The 13,055-nt window shown below is 42.1% G+C and overlaps 1 long non-coding RNA gene across 1 annotated transcript; it reads right to left on the minus strand.

Annotated features, from left to right (window-relative positions):
- Positions 1-943: 943 nt before the first annotated feature.
- LOC117032257 (uncharacterized) lies at positions 944-12,733 on the minus strand. The gene is made up of 3 exons (XR_004424709.1): positions 12,724-12,733; positions 2,214-2,216; positions 944-1,031 (listed from the first exon to the last, which is right to left on the minus strand). It is a non-coding gene; the product is annotated as an uncharacterized LOC117032257 (long non-coding RNA).
- Positions 12,734-13,055: the final 322 nt, after the last annotated feature.

The following is a 13,055-nucleotide window of genomic DNA, read 5'->3' on the forward strand; positions in this document are numbered from 1 at the left end:
GGTGCCTCCAGAGAGGTAAGCAAACCCTCTGGGTAGCTTTTTTTTAAATACGTTGAGCAGAAAATCAGAATGTCTGGTAGAGGTGACTGGGCATGATTGTGCTTTTAGTTCTGCAGTGCAGACTGGGGTGAGAAATACCTTTTTAGTACAGGCGTTTCTTGAAGACCACAATAAAGAGTTTGCTTTTTAGTCGGGATGCAATGGGAAGCATTTGGAGAGTTTCAAACAGAAACATGACATCATCCCATTTATGTTTTTAAACAATAAGGAAAACTAAATGGGGTTGGTGGGGAAGACTCAGCTTTGGTGGGCGGGGCAGTTCTCTTTTAAAATAGGAAAGAAAGAAGGAAAGAGAAATGTCTTTACCCACAATTTTATAGGTGAAAGGGAGAGTTCACACCTAAGGACTCCTACTGTCTCTAAAAAAGGAGAGACACGACGTCCCAATTTCAGTGATTGAAGGTCACGGGGATGTGGGGCTGGAAGGAGAGACGGGAGGTCAGAAACAGCCAACAAAGGGGAGTGGGAAAGGAAGACACCTGGGAAAATAAAAGACCTACCAGGTAGCACTGGGAGCCTCAAAAAATGCCAGAAATTAGCTTTCCGTGGAGTCATCATCATTGGGCCAGGTTATGTAAGCGTCTCCACTGTGCAGAAGAACAGTGGGGATTGTCAGACCAATTGAAAGGGGTGAACTGTAGAGAAAATGTAGAGGAATAACCAGGAAGTTGAGAGTTCTCAATAATAACCCATTATAGAGATTAACTGTGGATTCCAGGCTGCATCAGAAAGCAAGCCAGGAAAGCCAATTAGACTGGAGCAGCTGGGATACTGGAGCCTTGAGGCAACTGAAGAACAAACAGATTTAGTGAGGAGAGAAAGAGGAGGAACGCAAGCGTGAGGATGCTGGAGGGATTTCTTTTTTTTTTTTTTTTAAGTTCTTAGTTTATTAGTCCTCTCATGAAAAATCTGCTCAATCACCACAGTCACTGACGAATCTTTACTCCTTCTGTCATCCAATCTCCACCTCACTTTTTGCCAGCACCAACATTGGCCTTTGCAGTCCCCCTAACTTTCTTCATTCTGTTCTTGCGTTCCTTTCGCTGTTTTCTTGAGGTCTTTTTCTTCTCATACAGGCCATGTCTTGCAAGTCTATGTTTGGGTTCATTTTTCTTTGCGTAATCCAAGGAATCATAAATCATGCCAAAGCCAGTTGTCTTGCCACATGGCAGCGGGCCTTCAAGCAGCCAGGGGGGGAAAAAGCGAGGGATTTCTTAAAAGGAGCAGTTTCAAGCAATGACAAGGTCTGGGCTGTGACCAAGGGAGCAGCATTGGTAGCACCCAGTTCACCCTCACCCTCTTCAGGGAGCCTTGCAAATAGACAGGATTTTGCTTATGGACATCGTTTAGATTCCAAATTAAAAGTGCTCTACAAACACCAAGTATTAGAGTATTATTATGAAGGGATGCTGGGGAGATGGCTTCAGTCATACACTTGACGGTCGCCTGGCCCCTTCCCTAAAGCACTTAAACCCTGAATACAAGCGATTACTGACATACTATCCCATAGGGTGGGAAAGTCCTGTTTAAGAACAATTTCCATCATTATGTCATCAAGAAACTAGAATCACTGTCTCAATTCAAAATGTCAGTGTAACTGACACTCGGTTCGTACAACCTCTGGTTATTTCTCAATCTTGGATGAAATGCCTGTCAAAGTCTCAGTTGATCTATTGCAAGTTGACCTATAGCAACATGGGATGTTGGGGTTTGGGGTTTGTCTTTTTTTTCACTCAACTGGTGGGTTGGCTGTACTGTGTTTCCCCAAAACTAAGACCTAGCCGGACAATCAGCTCTAATGCGTCTTTTGAAGCAAAAATTAATATAAGACCTGGTCTTATTTTACTATAATATAAGACCAGGTCTTTATAATATAATATAATATCAGGTCTTATATTAATTTTTGCTCCAAAAGACACATTAGAGCTGATTGTCCAGCTAGGTCTTATTTTCGGGGAAATACAGTAAGAATAGCTTTGGAGAAGTAAAGACGAGAAGTAAGAACTGAAGCCCCAAACACCTGCCTGTGAAAGACAACAGAGTGAAGAGGTGAGATCACTGGCTCAGTAGCCAGAGGCAACTGACCCACTGAGTAGACAAATCCCATTCTCAGTGTCCTTTTCTGTACTGTGGGCTAATAATATCTATTTTACCTGCTTTGTTATAAAGATAAAACAAGATCAATTATGTAAAGCACTAAACACAGAGTCTGGCACATAGTCACACAGTTCATTAAATTGTAGCTATTATTATTAGTAGTAGTATTATTATTATCTCAAATTAATGCTTAGGACAATGAACCACTTCCAAGCCATTGCTGAAAAACCACTTCCAAGCCATAGCCTCCCTGGAAAGCTCTCCAAAGCAATATTGCAGCACTCTGCTGGTAAACAAGTGGGGGACAGGGTAAGGGGTAGAGGAGAGCCCTGATTTGTATTGGTTAGCAATTTCCATGCTGTATATACATCCACCATGACTGATTTCAAGCTACTGTTAACCTAAATTAAAAAGGCAAAGTGAGAGGCAATAAGCATTTAAGATCCAAAAAAATAGCTATTGGGGAAGCACTGACTTAGGCAAAAACTCAAATAGTGTTCGGATTTGGAGGCAAAGGCAAGGGGGGATTCATGAGAAGGGAAGGGGAACAATCACATCAATAAAAGCAGGAAATTTCTATAGGGACAAATAAGCCAACATAAGCAAAGCTCATTAGAAACAATATTTTAACTTTCCAGTCCAGTAGTCATAATGTGTTTTCTTATTATTTTGCAAGCAGTTGTTTAAGATACAATGTTGTATTAGGCCCAGTCCAAAGGTTATTTTGCCCAGTTTTACATTTCAAAAGTTAAAAGGAGTAAGACCCGCAAGGCAGTTCCTCTGGGATGGCAACTCCAATTCCACTTTAAAGTGGCTCTGTTTATATTAATTATTTTACACTACCAACGTGACATCACTAAAAGCATGTTTGGCTCTCAGGAATCAACATGAACTGGCTCCTATACACCACTGAGTGTTTGTATGAGAATTCCCCCGAAAAGTTCTTGGGAATTCATTTATTCATATGTTCATACACACACACGTATCAAACACCTATTCTATTTGATTCGATTCGATTCAATTTGATTCAATTCTGAGCCAAGCAAAGAGGATTTAAAAGGGGGACTAAAAAATTGAACCAAGAAGACATGGGCCTTCCTTGCCTGAAATTTGTGATCGGGGAGGGGATGAACAATTAAACAGCCATTACATAAAGCTGTCACCATTTTCCATTGACTAATGTTAGCCTTGAGAATCTTCAGTTTCCTACTATATGTTAATGATTGATAATGACTGGCATTACTACAGCTACAATGGTTTTCCCTTGGAATTATCCTCTCGTGTTTTGGAATTTTTTGTATTCTGTTTCCTTATGGTTTCAGTGTGTCTCTAATTAAAAGCATATAGCAGGAAAAAAAAAAAAACAGCCATTACAATGTTGTGAGGTAGGGGCCATGTAGGGAAAGCAATGCGACAAGGAAGGTCAGGGAAGGGCACCCCCTGACGAGGGTTCAGAGAAGGCTCCTAATCCTAAGGAGGAGCAGAAGGCAGCCAAGTAAAGTGAGGGCTGGGAGTGCGCTGAACAGAGGAATTGGGAGCTAAGGGGCCATGGCAGGTGGTGAAAGAGCAGAAACAAACAGGTTGGTACAGGTGGGGGTGGCATAGAGGGTGGGGCAGGGCTGGGGGGCTAACCCCGACCAGGCCCTGCAGGGCCTTGTGAGCTGTGTGAAGAGAGCCAGCATAGGGTTTTAAGCAGAAGAGTGAGACAATTGGATTTGCCTTTTAGAAAGATTGCTCTGATGTAAAATTACGTAATTAACAACAAAATATGTAAGTAAAGAAAATAAAGGTCAGCCCAGTGACACTGTGAAGAAAAGAGCGGTGGAGAAGAAGGGACAAGACCAGAGACAGGGAACCCCAGTTGGAGGCTGTTACTATAATATGGGCAAGAGATATTACTATAATATGGGCAGAGTCTTGTCAGGATGAAGAAAAGGGGACAGACCTGAAGGATGGTTAGGAGAGAGAGATTCAGAGCCTGGTGACTGACAGGAGAGAGGTGTGAGGGAGAAGGAGGAGTCCAGAAGGATTTTCAGATGTCTGACTTGAGCCACCAGGTAGATAGGGGTGCCATTCTCTGAAATACTGAAAACCAGAGGAAGAAGAGCAGTGCCATAAGAGGAAGAGTCTGGGGTTCAGTCTTGGACATGTGGAGGTGGAGGTACCTGAGGGAGTAAGATAATCTCCCTGGAGTTCAGGAGAGAAATCTGAGCTGTGATGAAGCCTTCAGAGTCTCTAGCATATAGGTCATAGCATATGGTATGGGAGGAGCTGAGATCTGCCAAGGAGGGGCGTAGAGTTAGAAGAGGTGGGGGGCTTAGGGTAGAACTCTGAGGGTCATCAACATTAAGCCTCCAGAAGAAGAAGCATCTGTAGGAGCCTAAGGAAGAACAATAGGAGAAGTCAAAGGAAAACCAAGTAAATGAGGAATCACGAAACTCAAGAGAAAGCTGTTTCAAGGAGAAAATCAGTCAGCAAAGCCAAATGCTGCTGAAAAATCAAGATGGAAGGACTGGGAAATATCATTGGAGGTCCCTGCTGACTTTGGCAGAATTCATTGCAGAGGTTTGATGGGGATGGAAGCCAAACTGCAGGGGCCAGAGGAAGAAGGATGTGGAGGCAGCACGTGTAGACAACCCTTCGGGAAGACTGACAGAGAGTGCAGAGAGATTGGACAGTAGCTGGATAGAAATGTGGGGTTGATGGAGGGTTGTTCTACTTTGTTTCAAGTTTAGAGAGACATGAGCATATTTAAATGCTGACCGGGAGCGGGAGGACGCGCAGAGAGGAGGAGGAGCTGGAAAAACCCGTAAGGTAGCCAGGCTTTCAGGCACCTCTCCAGGGTAGAAACTAAATCCTACGGGTCTCAGCACCCCAGAGTTCACTGTTCTAGTGAGGAGAGGAGGGAAGAAAAGGGGGAGGGCTAAGAAAAATGTGTAAGTTAGACAACTGGGGCCACATCAATTTGTGAGTTACTAGTACCAAGCCCCAATTTTAATCAAAAGCAAATTTGGGGGAAATGTGATTAAAACTTATTTTTCATTATTCCATGAAACAAAGGTTTTTACTTTTTACCAAAGTAAATCTTTAAATCCATTAAATGCTTAGAAAAGTGGTCCAAACTGCCAGCCTATAAGTTCAATCCAACTGGCAGGCAATTAGTTTTGCCTAAATAGTGTTATAAAATTCAGGAAATTTCACATAAAAGTCTAGACTTCTGAATGCTCTTGAAAACTTGCAATCTGAGACATATGGCATCCATCAAATCAGCTAAGTGGTTGCTGTTTCCTTGAAAAGGGGCAAACACTCTTCAGCTTGTCCTAGCCTACCCAGCCTCTTTCTTTCCCTGCCTGACCCCTGGAAGTGAACTCTTCCACTTTGGCACAAAGTTGGGTTACATGGCCCTGTCATTTGTTCTTGCCCTGCTCTATTATTGTGCACTTGCTATGTGTGGAATGGAGAGCTAAAGCCCTGGGGATATTACAGCAAACGCAACGCTGTCCCTGCTCACAGAGCATGGAACCTTAATCTCAATAGTAATATGGAGCTGCTGGCACCCTTTGACAGTGCAGATTTAACTTTGCATTTCGAAAATATTCCAGCTGTCTGCTCATCCCACACACCCACTGGTGAACAAAAGAACATTCAGAACGGATGCTCAACTAGCTATAGAAATTCTGACACAAATTTCCTTGTAGTTTGACATTGTATTATAGCACATTGCTTTAGGAGTCAGGCCAGACCGCTGCCTGAAGAGGGCAGGGAAGAGAGTCATTTAGCACCAAACGAGAGAATTGAAAAGAGCACCGGAATGTATTTGCCAATAGCAATTTCATTGCATGTCTTCCTTTGTCTTTACAAACTGAAGTCATTTCCAATATTGTGCAGATATCTGACCTTTGCCAGATTCAACTGAAGAGAGATTAAAACAATAGAGAGGACCTGTAGGGCTCAGATTTATTTGTTTTGCTAAAACTCTTGCAGCTGATCATTTGGCCAATGTAAGCACATCTGCCTGCCTGTGTCCCCTGAGGGTACTATTTTAAGGAGAGAAGGGCTTTTTTCCCTATTGAATCTTCCCCTATTCCTGCTGCTGAAAAAATGGGGAAAATAAACTTGACAGTTTTAATGTGGACAGAAAAAGGCATTTCCAACATAAGAAAAAACTTTTTTTTTTTTTTGCCGTAGAATTACTTTTTTTAAAATAAGAAACAAAGATGAAAACAGCTGAGGCCCTCAACCAGAATGTTACTGTTTTGAAAATTAGTAGTAATCAAAAGATTCTGAAGGGGTGTGGAATCAAGGAGAGGCGGTGGGTTATTCTAGGTTTGGGGCTTAGATGATTACAGGATTTAGAATGAAACCACACAGGCTGTTCTGTCGACCAAATGGTCCTCCCTTCTTCTTTATCAAATCAAGACAGCACATCGCTCAGTGCAGTATGATCACAGACTGTCTTTGCCTAAGACAGACCTGGATTTGAATCCCAGCTCTGCCACTTCCTAGCTGGGTAACCTTGTTACCTGAAGTCTCTAAGCTTCAACCTCCTCATTTATCAAACAAGACATTTCAGAGAGTTGTGGTGAGAATGGAATGAGAAGCCTTTGCAAAGTAGCTGGTCCATAGCAAGCATTCACCAAGAAACAGACTGCATTCTTCTGAGCATATGGTCAAAAAATACTGGAAACATCTTTATGATAGTTATTGAAATTTAACATCTGAATTCCAGTATTCTTAGCCTAGTTTTCAAACTGTTCAAGCACCCATTATATAAATCTAAATCACCACTACAAAAGGTAAATGAGGGGGACATAGACTGTAATACCAAGAAGCTAAAAGATACATGTGGGAAGGAAAATTACTTTTCACTGTTTAAACACTTGCACATGAAAAATTTTTTTCAACTTTATCGAGGTATAATTTACATACAATAAAATTCATTTTCAAGTGCACAGTTTAATGAATTTGGGTAATGTATATAATAATGTGATCACGTAACTACTCAATCAAGATACACAACAGTTCTAGGGTTACGGAAGACAAAGGTTCTTGTATCGTCACAGGAAGGCATTCCAGGACGTACAAATAAGCTACACAAACAAAACCAAGCAAGCAGTAGATTTATTAAAGAAAAAGAGCACATTCCCAAAATAATGGGCATGGGCAGGCCAGTAAAAAAGGGCAACTGCACCAAAGAACAAAGAAACTTAGGATTTTATTTGAATATTCAAGGGTAGCGTCACAGGTGTTCCCAGGGCAGGTCTCCACTGACCACTCCTTCCCCTGGGGAGGTGGGATTCCCTTGTTCTTACTTGGCCCTTGTTAGAACTGTCATGGGGACACGTGGGGAGGGGGGGGAGAGATTTTTCCCTGTCTGCAATGCTAATAGTATTATAATTTATTACAATTAGCTGTAGCTGCAACTTTTCTTAAGAATGATCGCATCTCCTCTCCTTTCTTTCTTTCCCTCACTTCCTCCTTCCCTTCCTCCCCACTCTCTCCCGGAGACCTTGTGTCCTGCTCTTTCTGCCTATGGTAACACTAGCACGCTAAAAATTCCCTTGTCTTTTTCCTAGTCAAGATGGCGGAGTAGGTAAACGCTGTCCTCACCTCCTCTCAGGACCACATCAATTACAAGTCAACCACAGAACAACCGTTACTGAGAATCACCTGAAGTCTAACTGAACTGGAGCCCTACAACATACAGAAGAAGCCGCCTAGAGGCTAGTAGAAGGGTCAGAGTCACCGAACGGGCTGGCCCCAAAGTCATGTGTGACCATTAAAAATCAGGAGGAATATCTCAGCTCCAGAGGTACCTCCCTGAGGAGTGACGGGGCCCAGCTCCTCCCCAGCCCAAGGTTTCAGTGCCAAGGAGAGAAGTCTCCATAATTTCTGGCTGTGATAATTAGCAAAGATTGTGCCTGAGTGAGACGGAAGGTGGCTGCACTCCCAGGCACTCTTCCTAAGGCGGAGGTGGAGGGGCACAAGGACTTAGTGGCCGACGGACTCACTTACTCTGAGCTCCAGCGCTGGGGCAGCAGCTTGAAAAGCACCAGGGACATACGGGGTGGAACTGAATTTTCTAGCTTCAGAGTGAAGGCTGGAGGGGCAGCTTTCTCTCAGATGGAGGAGCTGGTGGAAGCCACTATTTCTTTGTTGAGCCCACCCCCTCCCTGCATACAGACACAGGTGGCCACCATATCTGAGTCTCCAAACTGGCTATCACCTTTTGTATGTTCCACCCTAATGATTCCCTGAGACCACACCCCACCCAATTTTTAGGCCCACCCAAGCTGCTTCCAGTGGCTTTTCCGTGTAAAAGGCCTGCCTTGGCTCATGCTGTGGACTTTCCTAAAATCTCTCAAAGGTTCACAAAATGCAAACAAGCACCATTTGACTTCAGCAGGTCCCATACCTCTGACTGAGCAACCCTAAGCCCAGCACTAGTAACAGTCGCCCTTGATTCCTGGCTTAGCCACTCAAGGCCCCTCCAAGCATAACACAGGTGGCAGCTGTCTCTGGATTACTTTGTGGCTCATGCCAGGTGGCCCCAGGCAGGGCACAGACTGCAGCTGAACTTGGTCTGCAGTGGGTCCCTTCCCAGGAGGCCCTGGGGCTGACAGGCCCAGTGACCAGCTTCAGACTGGGTCAGAGCATCATTCGGCCACCTCCAAGAACAACACACCCAAAGGGCAGGCTAGGCAGGCACCAGAGCCCCACTAAAGTGAGCCCTGCTCTGTACGGTCAGCCCCCACACAACAGCTCCTCCACTGTAGTCACAGCCAGTCCTCACAACAAATCAGCCTATGGGTCAATCCCTCCTACTGATGTGCAAATAGTAATCAAGTCTCAACTGCAACAGGAGGGCACACACAACCCATACAAGGGACACACCTAGAGCACCCAGCTCTGGTGACCAGGGAGACTGCACCAATGGGTCCCACAGGAAACCTACTACATAAGACCACTCTACTAAGACTGGGAGGCTAGCAGCCTACATAGAAACAAACACAGGAAGGCAGCCAAAATGGGGAGACAAAGAAACATTTCCCAAATAAAAGAACAGAACAAAGTCCAGAAAAAGAATTAAACAAAATGGAAATAAGCAGTCTACCAGATGCGGAGTTCCAAACACTGGTTATAAGGATGCTCAGTGATCTCAGGGAGAACTTCAACAAAGAGATAAGAAACATAAAAATGGAGATAAAAAACAAAAAAGAATCAGTCAGAAATAAAGACTACAATAACTGAAATACTTTAGAGGGAATCAACAGTAGATTAGATGAAGCAGAGGATCAAATCAGCAATTTAGAAGATAAGGTAGCAGAAAACATCCAATCAGAACAGCAAAAAGAAAAAAGAATCCAAAAACATGAAGAGAGTTTAAGGGGCCTCTGGGACAATATCAAGCGTACCAACATTCACATCATAGGGGTACCAGAAGGAGAAGAGAGAGAGCAAGGAATTGAAAACCTATATGAAGAAATAATGATGGAAAATTTCCCTAACCTGGTGAAGAAAATAGATATATAAGCCCAGGAAGCTCAGAGAGAGTTCCAAACAAGATGAACCTAAAGAGGTGCACACCAAGACATATCATAATTAAAATGCCAAGGTTAAAGACAAAGAGGGAATCTTAAAAACAGCAAAAGAAAAGCAATTAGTTACCTACAAGGGAGCTCCCATTAGACAATCAGCTGATTTTCCAACAGAAACTTTACAGGCCAAAAAGGATTGGCAGGAAATATTTAAAGTGATGAAAAGCAAGGACCTACAACTAAGATTACTCTACCCAGCAAAGCTATCGTTTAAAATTGAAGGACAAATAGAGAGCTTCGCAGACAAGAAAAAGCTAAAGGAGTTCATCACCACCAAACCAATATTACAAGGAATGTTAGAGGAACTTCTTTAAGAAAAAATTAATAATAAAAGATAAAAAATATATAAATAATAAAATGGCAATAACTACATACCTATCAACAATTACTTTAAATGTAAATGGATTAAATGCTCCAATCAAAATATAGGGTGGTTGAATGGATAAGAAAATAAGACCCTTACATATGCTGCCTACAAGAGACTCACTTCAGATCAAAAAACACATACAGGGATGGAAAAATGATATTTCATGAAAATGGAAACAAACAACCAAAAAAAGCTGGAGTAGCAATACTTATACCAGACAAAATAGACTTTTGTATGTTAGCTATATTTTAATAAAAATCTTAAAAACAAACAAACACCAAAAAATCCCATTGTGCTCCTTTATAGTCAATCCCCTCTTCCACCTGGGCCCCAGGCAATTACCCATCTGCTTTCTGTCATGATCGTTTTCTCTTTCCTAGAATGTCGTACAAATTAAGTCATACAGTGTATAGCATTTGACCTTTATGCTTAGTATGGTTTTTAAGTTCATCCACCTTATTGCACGTTTTTTAAATTCACCCACATTATTTCATTCCTTTTTATTGCTGAGTAATAATCCATAGTATGGGTATATTACAATTCATTTACCCATTCACCAGTTAATATCATGAATAATGCTGCTGTTAACATTTGCATACAAGTTTTTGTTTTGTATCCTTTAAGTTCTGTTCCAAATACAAGTATTCCCATTTTAAACATTGGGTTGTGGGGAGAATCACCTCTCTGAACAACTGGAACCTGGAATAAATGAAGATAATTACAGTTCATCTGACCAAGATTTATATGACTTCTCTCCACATGCAATCTTCAGTGGGTTTTTTTTTTTTGGTTTTTTTTATGTACTATGTATGTAAATACACAAGAACTATTTGGCTTCCGCTAAGCAGCACATCTGGTTGCCTTCCCAGCAGACAAGATCAATCAATTCACTCTGATGATGTAAAATGCTTCCTTGAGGCCTTAAGGGTATTTGAGTTTCTTTTAAAAATAATCTTTAACAGCTATATGCAACAATACGTAGCAGATGGAAACACATCCATTTGGAACAAAAGGATACATAAATTCAAACACAGGCTAAATTGATGCATGGAGATAACAGATGAGTGTTTTCCCTCAGGGGTCAGTGGTATTGACAGGTGGAGAGAGGGAGGGGTGAGGGAGGGCTGTGATAAGTCTTAGGGTGCTGGCACTGTTCTCTATCTTCACCTGGGTGCTGGTTCCAAGAGTGGTATACAGAGATAAAAATTCATCAGGCTGTGCTATTAAGATTAGTACCCTTTACTGTATGTACATTTACCTCAAAAAAAGTGAAAAGCAACTAATAACAATAATCTTTTCATCTTGGGTCAGATGAGATTATTGGTATGACTCCCTGGCATACTTGCCACAGAATAAATGGTGCTTAATAAGTGTTCATTTCTTTACCTTTCCAAGGGAAATGTTTGGCAAATTGTTAACATTGTAGTCATGGAGTTTAAATATTCAAGGTTTTGGTTTGTTTTGTTTTTTTGCCTGCATAGATGGGGTCATATTGTCTCCCCTGAACACTGAGGCATATTGGGATATGGGAGAAGTACAGAGAAGGCTCTTCACACATCCTGTGTGGCCTTATCTCAGTGGATCCCAGCACGGATTTTCAGCTGGACATTGGGTTTGTGTGGAATCTCAAAGGTCTTGAACACAGCCACCAGGTCCAGAGCCATGCTTGCTACTTCCCCAGCACTGGCATTGGGTACCCTGGATACCACCATGTCTGAAAACATATGAAACAATGGCACACTTGAGTGAACTAAAGCAGATTTTTTTCAAGGCTTCTGCTAACAGAGGCTTGCCATCCCAAATCTTTAACTGGACCTTCCCTTGTAGCTTAGAAAGTTCATGTAGGACAAAGAGTCAGAAAACCCTCCAGAAATGGGGCTTTGAGAGCAAAAGTCACTAAGCTTGAGTGATCTGGACACAGGATGATCCAATAAATCTTTATTGTCCACAATGTAAACAGATTGTCTCTTGGCAACTGTTGGTCAATGCTTCTTATGTTCAAGTAGCATCGTTTTCATTGTCTTCCTAATATAGCTTTATCCTCTCATGCTCATTTCAAGACAAACAAGAGGAACAGTTTGAGGCAACCAGCTATATTTGAGTCAATGTCTTATATCTACCTTTCACACCAAGAATAGGGACTCTCAATCAAAGCTACAGAAGTCACAAGAAATAATAAAATGATGCATCAAAGATTAAGTCTTGACTTCCACAAGAGCATTTGTGCAGTGGAAGGGGTACTTACAGAATAGCAGCACAGTAGCCTGGAAGAGTCAGTGGGGCTTCCAAAGATACAGAAAACACATAAAGATAAGTGGACTCTGTGTCAAGCTATGAACAAAATTGATTTCATGGCTCAAAGATGAATGATGTGCCTTGAAAAAGCTGACTTTCTTTAGAGAAATGTGACAAAATCTCAGAAGTTTGAAACAGTATAATCTGTAAGTGATTCCCCAGAGTAGGTAGGGGTCCAGGGCACTAAAGTTTCCTGCAAGTGATGAGACTGAAGAAGTTGTAGGGGAGAAGGTTGACATAGCAGGGTCAGCAGGATCAGAACATGGTCGAATCCTAATGGGCATTGATACGATACAGAATGAGAACCTAGACACTTAGACATTGACCTTGAATGTATGACTGCTCTGCTCTTCTGGTGAGAATAGCTGATTATTTAGGATTTTAATTGAAAGAGTGAATGTTGAATGATGTTTTCAACCTTTTCTGACATCATTGTTTAAATGGGTAAGGAAACACTCTGTTCAACACACCCACTCTGTTTCTGCCTGGATGTTGAAGGTGCTGTTTCCAGACACCATCCAGCAAACACACACACACACACACACACACACACACACACACACACACACGGTTGTCATGACAATTAAGGCATGGTCTAAATAAAATACACATCAAGACCCTATCTGAATGAAGCCAGC

This window comes from Rhinolophus ferrumequinum, chromosome 12, assembly GCF_004115265.2.
Source record: "Rhinolophus ferrumequinum isolate MPI-CBG mRhiFer1 chromosome 12, mRhiFer1_v1.p, whole genome shotgun sequence".
NCBI lineage: Eukaryota > Metazoa > Chordata > Mammalia > Chiroptera > Rhinolophidae > Rhinolophus > Rhinolophus ferrumequinum.